This window comes from Theropithecus gelada, chromosome X, assembly GCF_003255815.1.
Source record: "Theropithecus gelada isolate Dixy chromosome X, Tgel_1.0, whole genome shotgun sequence".
Taxonomy (NCBI): domain Eukaryota; kingdom Metazoa; phylum Chordata; class Mammalia; order Primates; family Cercopithecidae; genus Theropithecus; species Theropithecus gelada.
The window spans coordinates 125,896,447-125,908,856 of record NC_037689.1 but is presented as its reverse complement, the minus strand read 5'-3'; positions in this window follow the sequence as shown (position 1 = coordinate 125,908,856).

Below are 12,410 nucleotides of genomic sequence, written 5' to 3'. Positions count from 1 at the left end.
AAACTATATTATATATAAAGCTGTATTAAGTAAAACAGCATGTTACAGGTAAGAAAAAATGGACACACAATTGGTCGGGCGTGGTGGCTCACATTTGTAATCCCAGCACTTTGGGCGACCGAGGCGCGCAGATCACGAGATCAGGAGATCAAAACCATCCTGGCTAACACCGTGAAGCCCCGTCTCTACTAAAAATACAAAAAAAAAAAAAAAAATTAGCTGGGCGTGGTGGCGGGCACCTGTAGCGACTGTAGTCCCAGCTACTCTGGAGGCTGAGGCAGGAGAATGGCATGAACCTGGGAGGTAGAGCTTGCAGTGAGCTGAGATTGTGCCACTGCACTCCAGCCTGGGGAACAGAGCGAGACTCCAAGGTCAGGAGATCAAGACCATCCTGGCTAAAATGGTGAAACCCAGTCTCTACTAAAAACACAAAAACAAAAATTAGCCGGGAGTGGTGGCGGGCGCCTGTAGTCCCAGCTACTCGGGAGGCTGAGGCGGGAGAATGGCATGAACCTGGGAGGCGGAGCTTGCAGTGAGCCGAGATTTCACAACTGCACTCCAGCCTGGGCAACAGAGCGAGACTCCATCTCAAATAATAACAATAATAATAATAATAACGAAAAATAATAAAAAGAACACATAATTAATGTAACAGGGTTGAGAACCTGTAAATAGAGCCACACACCTAATGCTGAGAAAACTAGCTAGCCACATGCAGAAGAATAAAACTGGACCCGTACCTCTCACCATATACAAAAATTAACTCAAGATGGATTAATGATTTAAATATAAGCCCTCAAACTATACAAACCCTAGAAGAAAACGAAGGAAATACTCTTTTGAACGCAGGCTTAGGCAAAGAATTTATGACTAAGTCCTCAAAGGCAAATGAAGCAAAAACAAAAATTCACAATTGGAACCTAATTAAAATAAGGAGCTTCTACATAGCAAAAGAAATGGTCAAAAGAGTGAACAGACAACCTACAGAATGGGAGAAAAAATTTGAAACTGTACATCCAACAAAGGACTAATATTCAGAATCTACAAGGAACTTAAACAAATTAACAACGAAAAAAAAATAAGTAACCCCATTAAAAAGTGGTCAACTTTGGGAGACCAAGGCGGGTGGATCACAAGGTCAGGAGATCGAGACCATCCTGGTCAACATGGTGAAATCACGTTTCTACTAAAAATACAAAAAAAAAAAAAAAATAGCTGGGTGTGGTAGTGCATACCTGTAGTCTCAGCTACTTGGGAGACTGAGGCAGGGGAATTGCTTGAACCCGGGGGAAGGGAAGGGGCGGAAGTTGCAGTGAGCCAAGATTGCTGCACTGCACTCCAGCCTGGTGATAGAGTGAGACTCCGTCTCAAAAAAAAAGGAGGGGGGGGGCGCAAAGGACATGAATGGAAACTTCTCAAAAGAAGGAGTACAATCTGCCAACAAATATACTTTAAACATGCTCAGAATCACTAATTATTAGAGAAACTGAACTCAAAACCACAATGTGATACCATCTCGTACCAGTCAGAATGGCTATTACGAAAAAGTGAAGAAAATTACAGACGTTGGCAAGGTTGCAGAGAATAGAGAACACCAATCACCAGTCCACTGTTGGTGGAATTGCAAATTAGTTGAGCCTCTGTGGAAAGCAGTTTGGAGATTTCTCAAAGAACTGTGAATAGAACTACTATTCACCCCAGCAACCCCATTATTGGATATATTCACAAAGGAAAATAAATTATTCTTCTAAAAAGACACCTGAACTTGTATGTTTCTTACAACACTATTCACAATAGCAAAGACATGGAATCAACCTAAGTGTCCTCCCATCATTGAATAGATAAAGGAAATGTGTTATATATACACTATAGAATACTATACAGTCACAAAAAGGAACACAGTTTTGTCTTTTGCAGCAACATGGATGCAGCTGAATATCATTATCCATAGTGAATTAACATATTCTTACTTGTGAGAGCTAAACATTGGGTACACATGGACATAAAGATGGGAAAAATAGACACTGGGGACTCCAAAGTGGGGAAAGGAAGGAGAGGGGAAAGATGAAGAAACTATCTTGGGTGCTATGTTTCACTATTTGGATCAAAGGTTCAATCAAAGCCCAAATCTCAGCATCATGCTATATATCCACGGGACAAACCTTCCCATGAGCCCCCTGTACCTAAAATAATTTTTAAACATATTTTTAAAAATAAAAACAATAAAATATTTAAATGGTTACAAAGTCAACAGTTTCATTCTGTTGTGAATTAGTATTTTCTATCATGTGGGACCAGCCACACTGAAGTGTGATTAGATCATTGAAGACAAAGTGTATCCTAAAATATATGAAGACACAGAAAAGAGAGGAAAGAGAGTGAAGAAGCAAACATTTCTTTGCCATACTCTCTATACTAGCTGCTTCATATATGTCATCACAGCAGAGACAGAGGACTGAGATCATGAGGACTTCATGATCTCCAGAGAGGCAGAAACAAGTGCTATGCCATTTATTGCCATTATTCTTCTCCCAAATGCCAATGCCATTTATTATGCTTCCACTAGAAAACAACACACTCGTTTTGCTGTCTGATATGACTCAACTCCTCCTATCCCCCAACAATCTACTTTTGAAAGTTACTGTATCAACCCTTTATTTCTGCACTCAACCTTAGCAATCTCACAGTGTTAAGTACATGCTGATTTCAAAATTCCTGTCTATATTACTAAACAATAGAGTGAAAATTTACATTCAAGCAAACGATGCCTCTGGCAAGTCATTTCATTAAAATAGACTTTAAAATATATCTTAGTCATGATTGATGAATAAAGACAAATCAGGTGGCTCCTGGGATGTTGAATGTCTGCTTTCACTGGGGCATCCTTCTACGGAAGGTATGTTTGAAAGTTTTTTTTTTTTTTTAATTTCAACTACTTTTTAGCCTCATGTGCTTAAGACGAAACATCATAGAGATGAAATATGCATACCTTGAGTTAAGAGAACTGGAAGAATTATAATGATAATTAAATCAGCCTGGGAAGAGGTGGAGAGAATGATTAAGAAGTAAAAAAGTTTTCTGGAGGAGCTGAGGTAATATCCAAGTGTTAATGGCTGAATAATTGAGTTTGTGGGAAGAACTTTTAGACACAGAGGTAGCATTAAGCAAAGTAGCAAAGTCAAGCACCATCATAGTGAATACAAGTAAGTAAAGGGGAATAGGAAATGTTGGAGCATAAAGTATAAATGAGGAAATGAGACTGAAAAGGTAGGCAATTATTCGACTTCTTGTTTGGGCCAAAGATTTTATCCCTGACAGAACATAAGAAAGAAACCTTTGCATTATTAATCCTGTTGTGAGAATGGATTTGCAGTGAGCCTACTCTACTTTATTACTAACAGGTTTTGTGACAAGCACCTTTGGGGTAGACAAGCTGTGCAAAATTTAGAGCGTCAGAGTCAGATTGCTATGCTTGGAGTTCAGATTACCACAACTCAAATCAATTGAAAAAAATAAAGCCTAAAATAATGTAAAGATGGTTTATGTGCTATTTAAAATTAATGTCTTATACATCTCCAGCTGAATCAAAGTTGCAAAGGGAGGAATATATATATATATATATATATATATATATATATATATACACACACATAGCATGACTTCAAAAAACTTTGTTAAAGTTATGTGTTTTCCCTAGGAGGAAAACGTAATAAGTCAAACTTTTGATTTGCGAGTAAATTGTAAATCTGATGTTAATAAGTATCTTTCAAGATAATTTGGTATTCTGAGATTTGAAATTATTTTTATTAGCAAAGTATCTTGTAAATATCTGTAGGATGTATTTTCAGCACAAAAGTATTCGCTTTGTTGCCTACATTAAAAGGAAATGCAAAATAAAACTGAAATTTCTTTGTTGTCTCGTATTTTTTGATGACTGTTTCTTAATCACGGTAAATAATAATACTTGAGAAACTTCTCTGACATTTATATTTCATTTTAAAATTCTATTATGTATCCAAAAAAAGTTAGCAAACTCTCAGGTGAGTTGATTGTCCCTTCACAAACTGCAATGTGCTTGAATATCCAGGTTTTTAATTATCTTTTTCTTGCAGGCGTCTATATTTCTACTTATATACCTAAACAATACAGTGAAAATTTAAATTCCAACAAACCACATATTTGGCAAATTGTTTAGTTGAAACTACCTTAAAATATTTGAGTCATGCCTAACAAACAGAGGAGAATCATGTAGAGTTTACGGCTGGGCCTTACAATTTGTCGACATTTCTTAGGTTTAATAAATCAAAGGGGGTCCTTGAGCCACTCATTGTGGGAACCTCACTGAGATGGTTCATTGGTCAAATCTCCAAGTTCTAGGGGTGGCTTCATTTGCACATAAAGATGTATTTAAATTCCTGCATTCTCTTCCTTCTTGAACTGCAATTTTACATCTTATTTCTTCTTTTTCAATAAAATATTTTTCTCTTATAATATCAGATAGAAACAGTTGAAAAATTATTTGTCCTGGACAACAGATCTTTGTAGAGCTCCTGTTATCACATGTTGCCTACACACAGGAATGCCCTATATAAATAAGTTAGCTATGACTGAAAATATATTTCATTATCCTATTGGATTCAGCCGAAAATGTAGGGTGGGCTGTGTGATAGAATAAACAAAAAAATTCAGTTAAAATGTTAGGTTGAACATTTTACATCATATAGACAAAAAGATGTAAAGATGTCATTGGATTTTCAGCTTTTTAATTGGCTCTTTTGGTATCTTTTAAAGGCAGCCAAATTTAAAGTCATACTCTTTTCAAGGTCTAATGTTTGACCCATCTTCAACATATTACTAAGAACGTATTCTGATGATTCTCAGACTTAGACTTCTTTGTGTGTGCGCACGCGCACACACACACACACACACACACACACACACACTAGCTCTGCAGCACACATTTTGTAACACATGGACTTGATTTTTTCCTCTAATGGAACATCTTGCCAAATGTTTTTCAGATGAGGTCCTGGAGGGCAGTGGATTATTCTTTTACATATTCAAGTATACTTGTGTGTTTAGTAGAGTTGTGCACAAAATAAGTCCTACTCATTGAAAGAATTAATGAAATGACACAAAACACCTGGGTTACTTGAATGAACTAGTATTCTTTGATGCAGTAACTTCATGGAAAAGTGCTTGCTTCTGATTGTGTTCTAAGTATGATCTTCATATTATTTTCCAGAAATTCAGTGGAGTTTCAGGAAAAGTATACCAAGGTAATGTGGATGGGGGTGATTATCTTTGTGTGTGTGTGTGTGTGTGTGTGTGTATATATATATATATGAATTAATCTCAGGGGACATTTCTTAAATACTCATCAGCGTGATTCATCCCCTTCTCTCTCTGAGCCACGGTGAAGTATCTCTTGAGTGGAGTAATTGTTTTGTTTATGCATTCACTGCTGCAAATGCAAGGAGTCTCCAGGTGATATGCCTAATTGCCTCTTTTTCCACCAAACTGCTGCACACTTTTCAATGGTTTTATCTTTAAAGGGAGCATCTCAATCTGTTTGTCTAATTGAGAACAAATGCCATCTTCTAATTAAGAGATTTGTCAATGCAAGCAATGGGTTCCTGGTGTGTACTTTGGGGCAGGCAGAAGTTGAATCTAAGTATGTATTACTTTTTGTCCGTCCAACATTGAGTCAATCGATTGTGTGGGATAATTTTTCCCATTTTTTTTCTTTCTGGCCTGCCATTGATGTAGTCATGTGAGAGAGACACTTTGGGCCTAAGAAATGAAGGCCAATTCATGTGAAGTCAGTCCTCTTATAACCACAGTAGGATAGAATTTGTTTCTGAAACCTTCAGAAGGACCAGCCCCTAGACAAACAGCTCCAGTGAAGTCAGCTCTAAGGACATATTGAGGTAAGAACTAGGGAAAATTCACATGTTCTATTTCCCTATTGCTTTTAAAATCCAATTCAAAATGTATTGCCTATCAAGAGAGAAGTCTCTATTACTTTGTGAAAATGATTTATACGGCTCCGGATATGTATTTTTTTGTCCCCCTTTTCCCCTCCCATTTACTCCTTCAGCCACAGGTAAATACTTTTTGCCATGACCTCTCTCTATCTGTGAAATCAAACTAATATGCTAACTTTTGTTTGCTTTTCTTGTGCAACACTGCTGATGGGAAACATTTGGTCCTCCTTCATCTATTTCTGTTATAACCTTTTAAGACCTGTCATTATAATAAAAAATATCTTAATGTTGATAATGACATTGATGATGGTGATGATGACTGTAAGCTCTGCCATAGACTATTAACTCCATAAAGGCAGGAACTGTATCTATCTTCTTTACCATTTTATAAGGCAAATCCAACAGAGTCCCTGACTTGGATCAAGTACTCAAGAAAAATATTTGTTAAATGAATGAAAATGCTAGCAGAGACCATTGGCTAAAAGTTTGCTAATGTAATCTTTATATTTTATAATCTCTACATTTTATTTTTACAACCATCTTTGGAAACAGGTATTGATTATGCCTATTTTGCAAATGAGAACACTATCTTCAATGGAAGGATAACCACATCTACATTTGAATGTAGTTAAAGGGATGCCCCTCAAGCTTTAGTGTATATTTGAATCCCCTGAGGAATCTTAATAAAACGCAAATTCCAGTTCAGTAGTTCTGAGTTGAGGCCCAAGTTTCTGCATTTCTTACAAGCTCCCAGGTGATGCCCACACTGCTGTTCTGAGTGAGCCAGCACCCTTGAGTAGCAATATTCCCTTAAAATTACCTACAGATGAGTATGTAAAATTCAAATTATTGGTCTACACAGATATACTAAATCATAATCATTATTCGGGAAATGAGAATCAGCTACCTACAGTGTAAGCAATCTGGTAATTATTATGAAAATTAAATGAGTAAAGTGTATGTTAAGTGCTTTATAAACCAAAAGTAGTATATAAATATTAGAATGACATTTTTATAATTGTTACTATTGTTTGTTAGTGACATAAATTTTATTTCTGTATCACTCCAAACATGTATATTGTTTGTGAAGGATGTTTTTACCAATATATATCTACAATAAAATGGTCTAAATTAAATCATTGGAATATAATTGTGGCAATTTTGAAAAAAATACTGTAAAGAAAAATGTGCATATGCTGCATTTTACAATAGAAATAAAGTATATTTTTTCAGTATAATATCTACTAATCTTTAATGACCTATAATTATTGTACTCAGCACTGATTTGTTATAAAATTGAGGACAGGAATAGTTCCATATACATGCCTGTTTCTATGCAATAAAGTCCTACAAATGCATTTGATGCTAAATAACAGCAAAATAGCTACACATAGTGTATTAGAGCTTTGGGGTTCATTTAAATGAATACGTGAATTTGAATGAAAGTCATGTTTGCTGTTTACTTGGGAAATAAATGAACAGGTGGCTCTCATGTCTTCCATGTCACGTGCGTCCGTGTGAAGAGACCACCAAACAGGATTTGTGTGAGCAATAAAGCTTTTTAATCACCTGGGTGCAGACGGGCTGAGTCCGAGAGTCAGTAAAGGGACATAGGGGTGGGGCCGTTTTATAGGATTTGGGTAGGTAAAGGAAAATTACAGTCAAAGGGGGTTGTTCTCTGGCGGGCAGCGATGGGAGTCACAAGGTGCTCAGTGGGGGAGCTTATGAGCCAGGAAAAGGAATTTCACAAGGTAATGTCATCAGTTAAGGCAGGAACAGGCCATTTTCACTTCTTTTGTGGTGGAATGTCATCCATTAAGGCAGGAACCGGTCATCTCGATGTGTACGTGCAGGTCACAGGGCATATGATGGCTTAGCTTTGGCTCAGAGGCCTGATATTCCTGTCTTCTTATATTAATAACAAAAATAAAACAAAATAGTGTTGAAGTGTTGGGGCGGTGAAAATTTTGGGGGAGTGGTATGGAGAGAGAATGGGCGATGTTTCTCAGGGCTGCTTCAAGCAGGATTGGGGCGGCGTGGGAACCTAGAGTGGGAGAGATTAAGCTGAAGGAAGATTTTGTGGTAAGAGGCGATATTGTGGGGTTGTTAGAAGGAGCATTTGTCACATAGAATGATTGGTGATGGTCTGTATGTGGTTTTGTATGAATTGAAAAACTAAACGGAAGACACAAGGTCTGAATAAGAGAAGGAGAAAAAGCAGGTATTAAAAGACTAAGAATTGGGAAGACCCAGGACATTCAATTACAGAGTGTCAAAGGGGGTTCAGTGTAATTACCAGGCCAGATTGATTTAGATAAAAACATTCTTCATTTAAAAATATACTGAGTCCCCCCCTCCTTTTTTTTTTTTTTTTTTTTTTTTTTTTTAGTAGTGAGTAAGTCAAGGCCTTGGCGATTTTGGAGGAAAGAGAAATGCAAAGCCAGCAATTGTTTGTTAAAGGATTGTAAACAGCTAGGAGACAGTGACTGAGATTGATAGTGTGGTGGAGACAGCTGGGGAGAGGTAGAGGGTGGCATAAGAATGGGAACGAGAATAAGAGTAAGTATAGTTATACCTGATGTAAATGACGAGTTGATGAGTGCTGACGAGTTGATGGGTGCAGCACATCAACATGGCACATGTATATATATGTAACAAACCTGCATGTTGTGCACATGTACCCTAGAACTTAAAGTATAATTTAAAAAATTTTTTTAAATAAAAATTTAAAAAAAGTAAAGAATAGGACTTCATCAGGGTGAAAGTACTGGAGAGTACTTTGTCACTGAAGATCTTCTATCCACTTAAAGAGAGACTTAAGGGTGGCAGTTTGAGGTAAAACCAGGTGCCAATGAATACCAAGAGCCTGAGAAACTGCTTGAGCGATTTGACTAGTAAAGACCGGTCTGTTATCGGACTGTATAGAGGTCGGAAGGCCAAACTGAGGAATTATGTCTGACAGAAGGGAAGAAATGACCGTGGTGGCCTTCTCAGACCCTGTGGGAAAGGCCTCTACCCATCCAGTGAAAGTGTCTACCTAGACCAAAAGGTATTTTAGTTTCCTGACTCGAGGCATGTGAGTAAAGTCAATTTGCCAGTGCTGGGCAGGGGCAAAACCTTGAGCTTGATGTGTAGGGAAGGGAGGGGGCGTTTGAAATTCCTGAGGAGTAGTAGAATAGCAGATGGAACACTGAGAAGTGATTTCCTTGAGGATAGATTTCCACGATGAAAAGGAAATGAGAGTTTCTAAGAGACGGGCTAGCGACTTGTAACCTACATGGAAGAGGTTATGAAATGATGACAGAATAGAATGGACCTGTGAGGCTGAAAGGAGATATTTTCCTTGGTCTAAGAACTATTTACTTTGTGTGGGAAGAGATTGATAGGTGGAAGTTTCAGCGTGGGAGTGCCCGATGTGAAGGAGAAAAACTGGTCCTGAGGGACAGAAGTTGGAATGCTAGCTGCTTGTCTAGCCACCTTATCAGTATAAGCGTTGCCTAGAGCAATGGGATCTGACGCCTTTTGATGGCCCTTGCAGTGAATGACTCCAGCTTCCTTTGGAAGTAAAGCGGCCTTGAGCAGAGTTTTTATTAAAGAGGCATTAATGATGGAGGACCCTTGCATAGTGAGGAAATCTCTTTCAGCCCATGTAACAGCATGGTGGTACAGAATATGGAAGGCATATTTAGAGTCAATATAAACATTGACTTGTAGTCCTTTTGCAAGAGTGAGGGCCTGAGTTAAGGCAACTAGTTCAGCTTGCTAAGAGGTAGTGGAGGGTGGCAGAGCAGTAGCCTCAATGATAGATGTGGAAGATACTATTGTATAGCCTGCCTTTGCTGGTGAGGGGCAATTAGGCTGGATGGAACTGCCATCAGTAAACCAAATGTGATCAGGGTGAGGAACAGGGAAGAAGGAAATATGGGGAAATGGGGTGAATGTCAGGTGGATCAGAGAGATGTAGTCATGAGGGTCAGGTGTGGTATCCGGAATAATGTGGGAGGCTGGATTGAAGTCCGGGCCAGGAACAATGGTAATTGTGGGAGACTCAACAAAGAGTGAGTATAGCTGAAGGAGCTGGGGTGCAGAAAGTATATGCGTCAGGTGGGAGGAAGAAAATAGATTTTGGAAGTTATGAGAACTGTAGAGAGTGAGTTGAGCATAGTTTGTGATTTTGAGGGCCTCTAAAAGTAATAGGGTGGTGGCGGCTGCCGCATGCAGACATGAGGGCTAGTAGGCTGAAAAAGTAAGGTCAAGTTGTTTGGATAAAAAGGCTACAGGACGGGGTCCTGGCTCTTGTGTAAGAATTCTGACTGCACTAACCATGCCTAGGAAGGAAAGGAGTTGTTTTGTAAAAGGGTTTGGGATTTGAGAGATTAGCCGGACATGATCAGCAGGGAGAGCATGTGTGTTTTTATGAGAATTATGCCAAGATAGGTAACAGATGAAGAAGAAATTTGGGCTTGACTGAAGTAATGGGGGCTGTCCGTGAAGCCTTGCGGCAGTACAGCCCAGGTAATTTGCTGAGCCTGATGGGTGTCAGGGTCAGTCCAAGTGAAAGCGAAGAGAGGCTGGGATGAAGGGTGCAAAGGAATAGTAAAGAAACTATGTTTGAGATCTAGGACAGAATAATGGGTTATAGAGGGAGGTATTGAGGATAGGAGAGTATATGGGTTTGGCACCATGGGGTGGATAGGCAAAATAACTTGGTTGATAAGGCGCAGATCCTGAACTAACCTGTAAGCCTTATCTGGTTTTAGGACAGGTAAAATGGGGGAATTGTAAGGGGAGTTTACAGGGTTTAAAAGGCCATGCTCTAACAGGTGAGTGTAATAGGCTTTAATCCTTTTAAAGCGTGCTGTGGGATGGGATATTGGCGTTGAGTGGGGTAAGGGTGATTAAGTTTTAGTGAGATGGTAAGAGGTGCATGATCAGTCGCCAAGGAGGGAGTAGAGGTATCCTATACTTGTGGGTTAAGGTGGGGAGATACAAGGGGAGGATGTGAAGGAGGCTTTTAACTGGGGGAAAAAGAGGCAATGAGGTGTGGCTGTGGCCTAGGAATAGTCAGGGAAGCAGATAATTTAGTTAAAATGTCTTGGCCTAATAAGGGAACTGGGTAGGTGGGGATAACTGAAAAGGAGTGCATAAAAGAATGTTGTCCAAGTTGGCACCAGAGTTGGGGAGTTTTAAGATGTTTAGAAACCTGGCCATCAATACCCACAACAGTTATGGAGACAAGGGAAACAGGCCTTTGAAATGAAGGTAATGTGGAGTGGGTAGCCTCCATATTGATTAAGAAGGGGACGGACTTACCTTCCACTGTGAGAGTTACTTAGAACATCTGTGATGGTCCTGTAGGCTTCCGAGGCGATCGGGCAGTGTCAGTCTTTAGCTGCTAAGCCGAGAAGACCTGGAAAGGAGTCAGTCAGAGAGTCTTGGGCCAGAGTTCCAGGGGCTCTGGAAGTGGCTGCCGGGTGAGTTGGACAGTCCGGTTTCCAGTGGGGTCCTGCACAGATGGGATAGGCTTAGGAGGAATCCTGGGCTGCGGACATTCTTTGGCCTAGTGGCCAGATTTCTGGCACTTGTAGCAAGCTCCTGAGGGAGCAGCCTGGCTGCTGTGGTTCTGGCATTTAGAAGTTCTTGTGCACTGGAGATGTGGCTGGGGTTTCTCTCACAGTGGAGGCAAGGAATTGCAACTTAGAAATACATTGCTACTTGGCTGCCTCTACTTTATTATTGTACACCTTGAAGGCGAGGTTAATTAAGTCCTGTTGTGGGGTTTGAGGGCCGGAATTTAATTTTTGGGGTTTTATTTAATGTCGGGAGCGGATTGGGTAATAAAATGTATTTTGAGAATAAGACGGCCTTTTGACCTTTTAGGGTCTAGAGCGGTAAAGGGTCTCAGGGTTGCTGCCAAATGAGCCATGAACTGGGCTGGGTTTTTCATATTTGATGAAAAAGAGCCTAAACGCTAACTGATTTAGGAGAGGTTGGATAAAGAAAAAGGAGCATTAACCTTGACTATGTCTTTAGCTCCAGTCACCTTTTTAAAAGGAAATTGCTGGGCAGGTTGGGGAGGGCTAGTTGCGGAACAAAACTGTAAGCCAGACCGGGTGTGAGGAGGGGAGGTGATAAAAGGATTATAGGGTGGGGGAGCGGAGGCTGAGGAAACATTGGGACCTAGCTCGGCCTGGCGAGGAGGGGAGAGGTCAGATGGGTTTGTAGAAAAGGAAGATTATAAAGACTCAGCGACGCTTGGGGTTGGGACTGAGGGGACAGGTGACAGGGAAAGAAGGAAGATTTGGGACGAGTTGCATTGGGAACAGAGACTAGGGAGGGACCGATGTGTAAAAAAATGCCTGGATGTCAGACACCTCAGACCGGTTGCCTATTTTATGACAAGAATTATTTGGATCTTGTAAG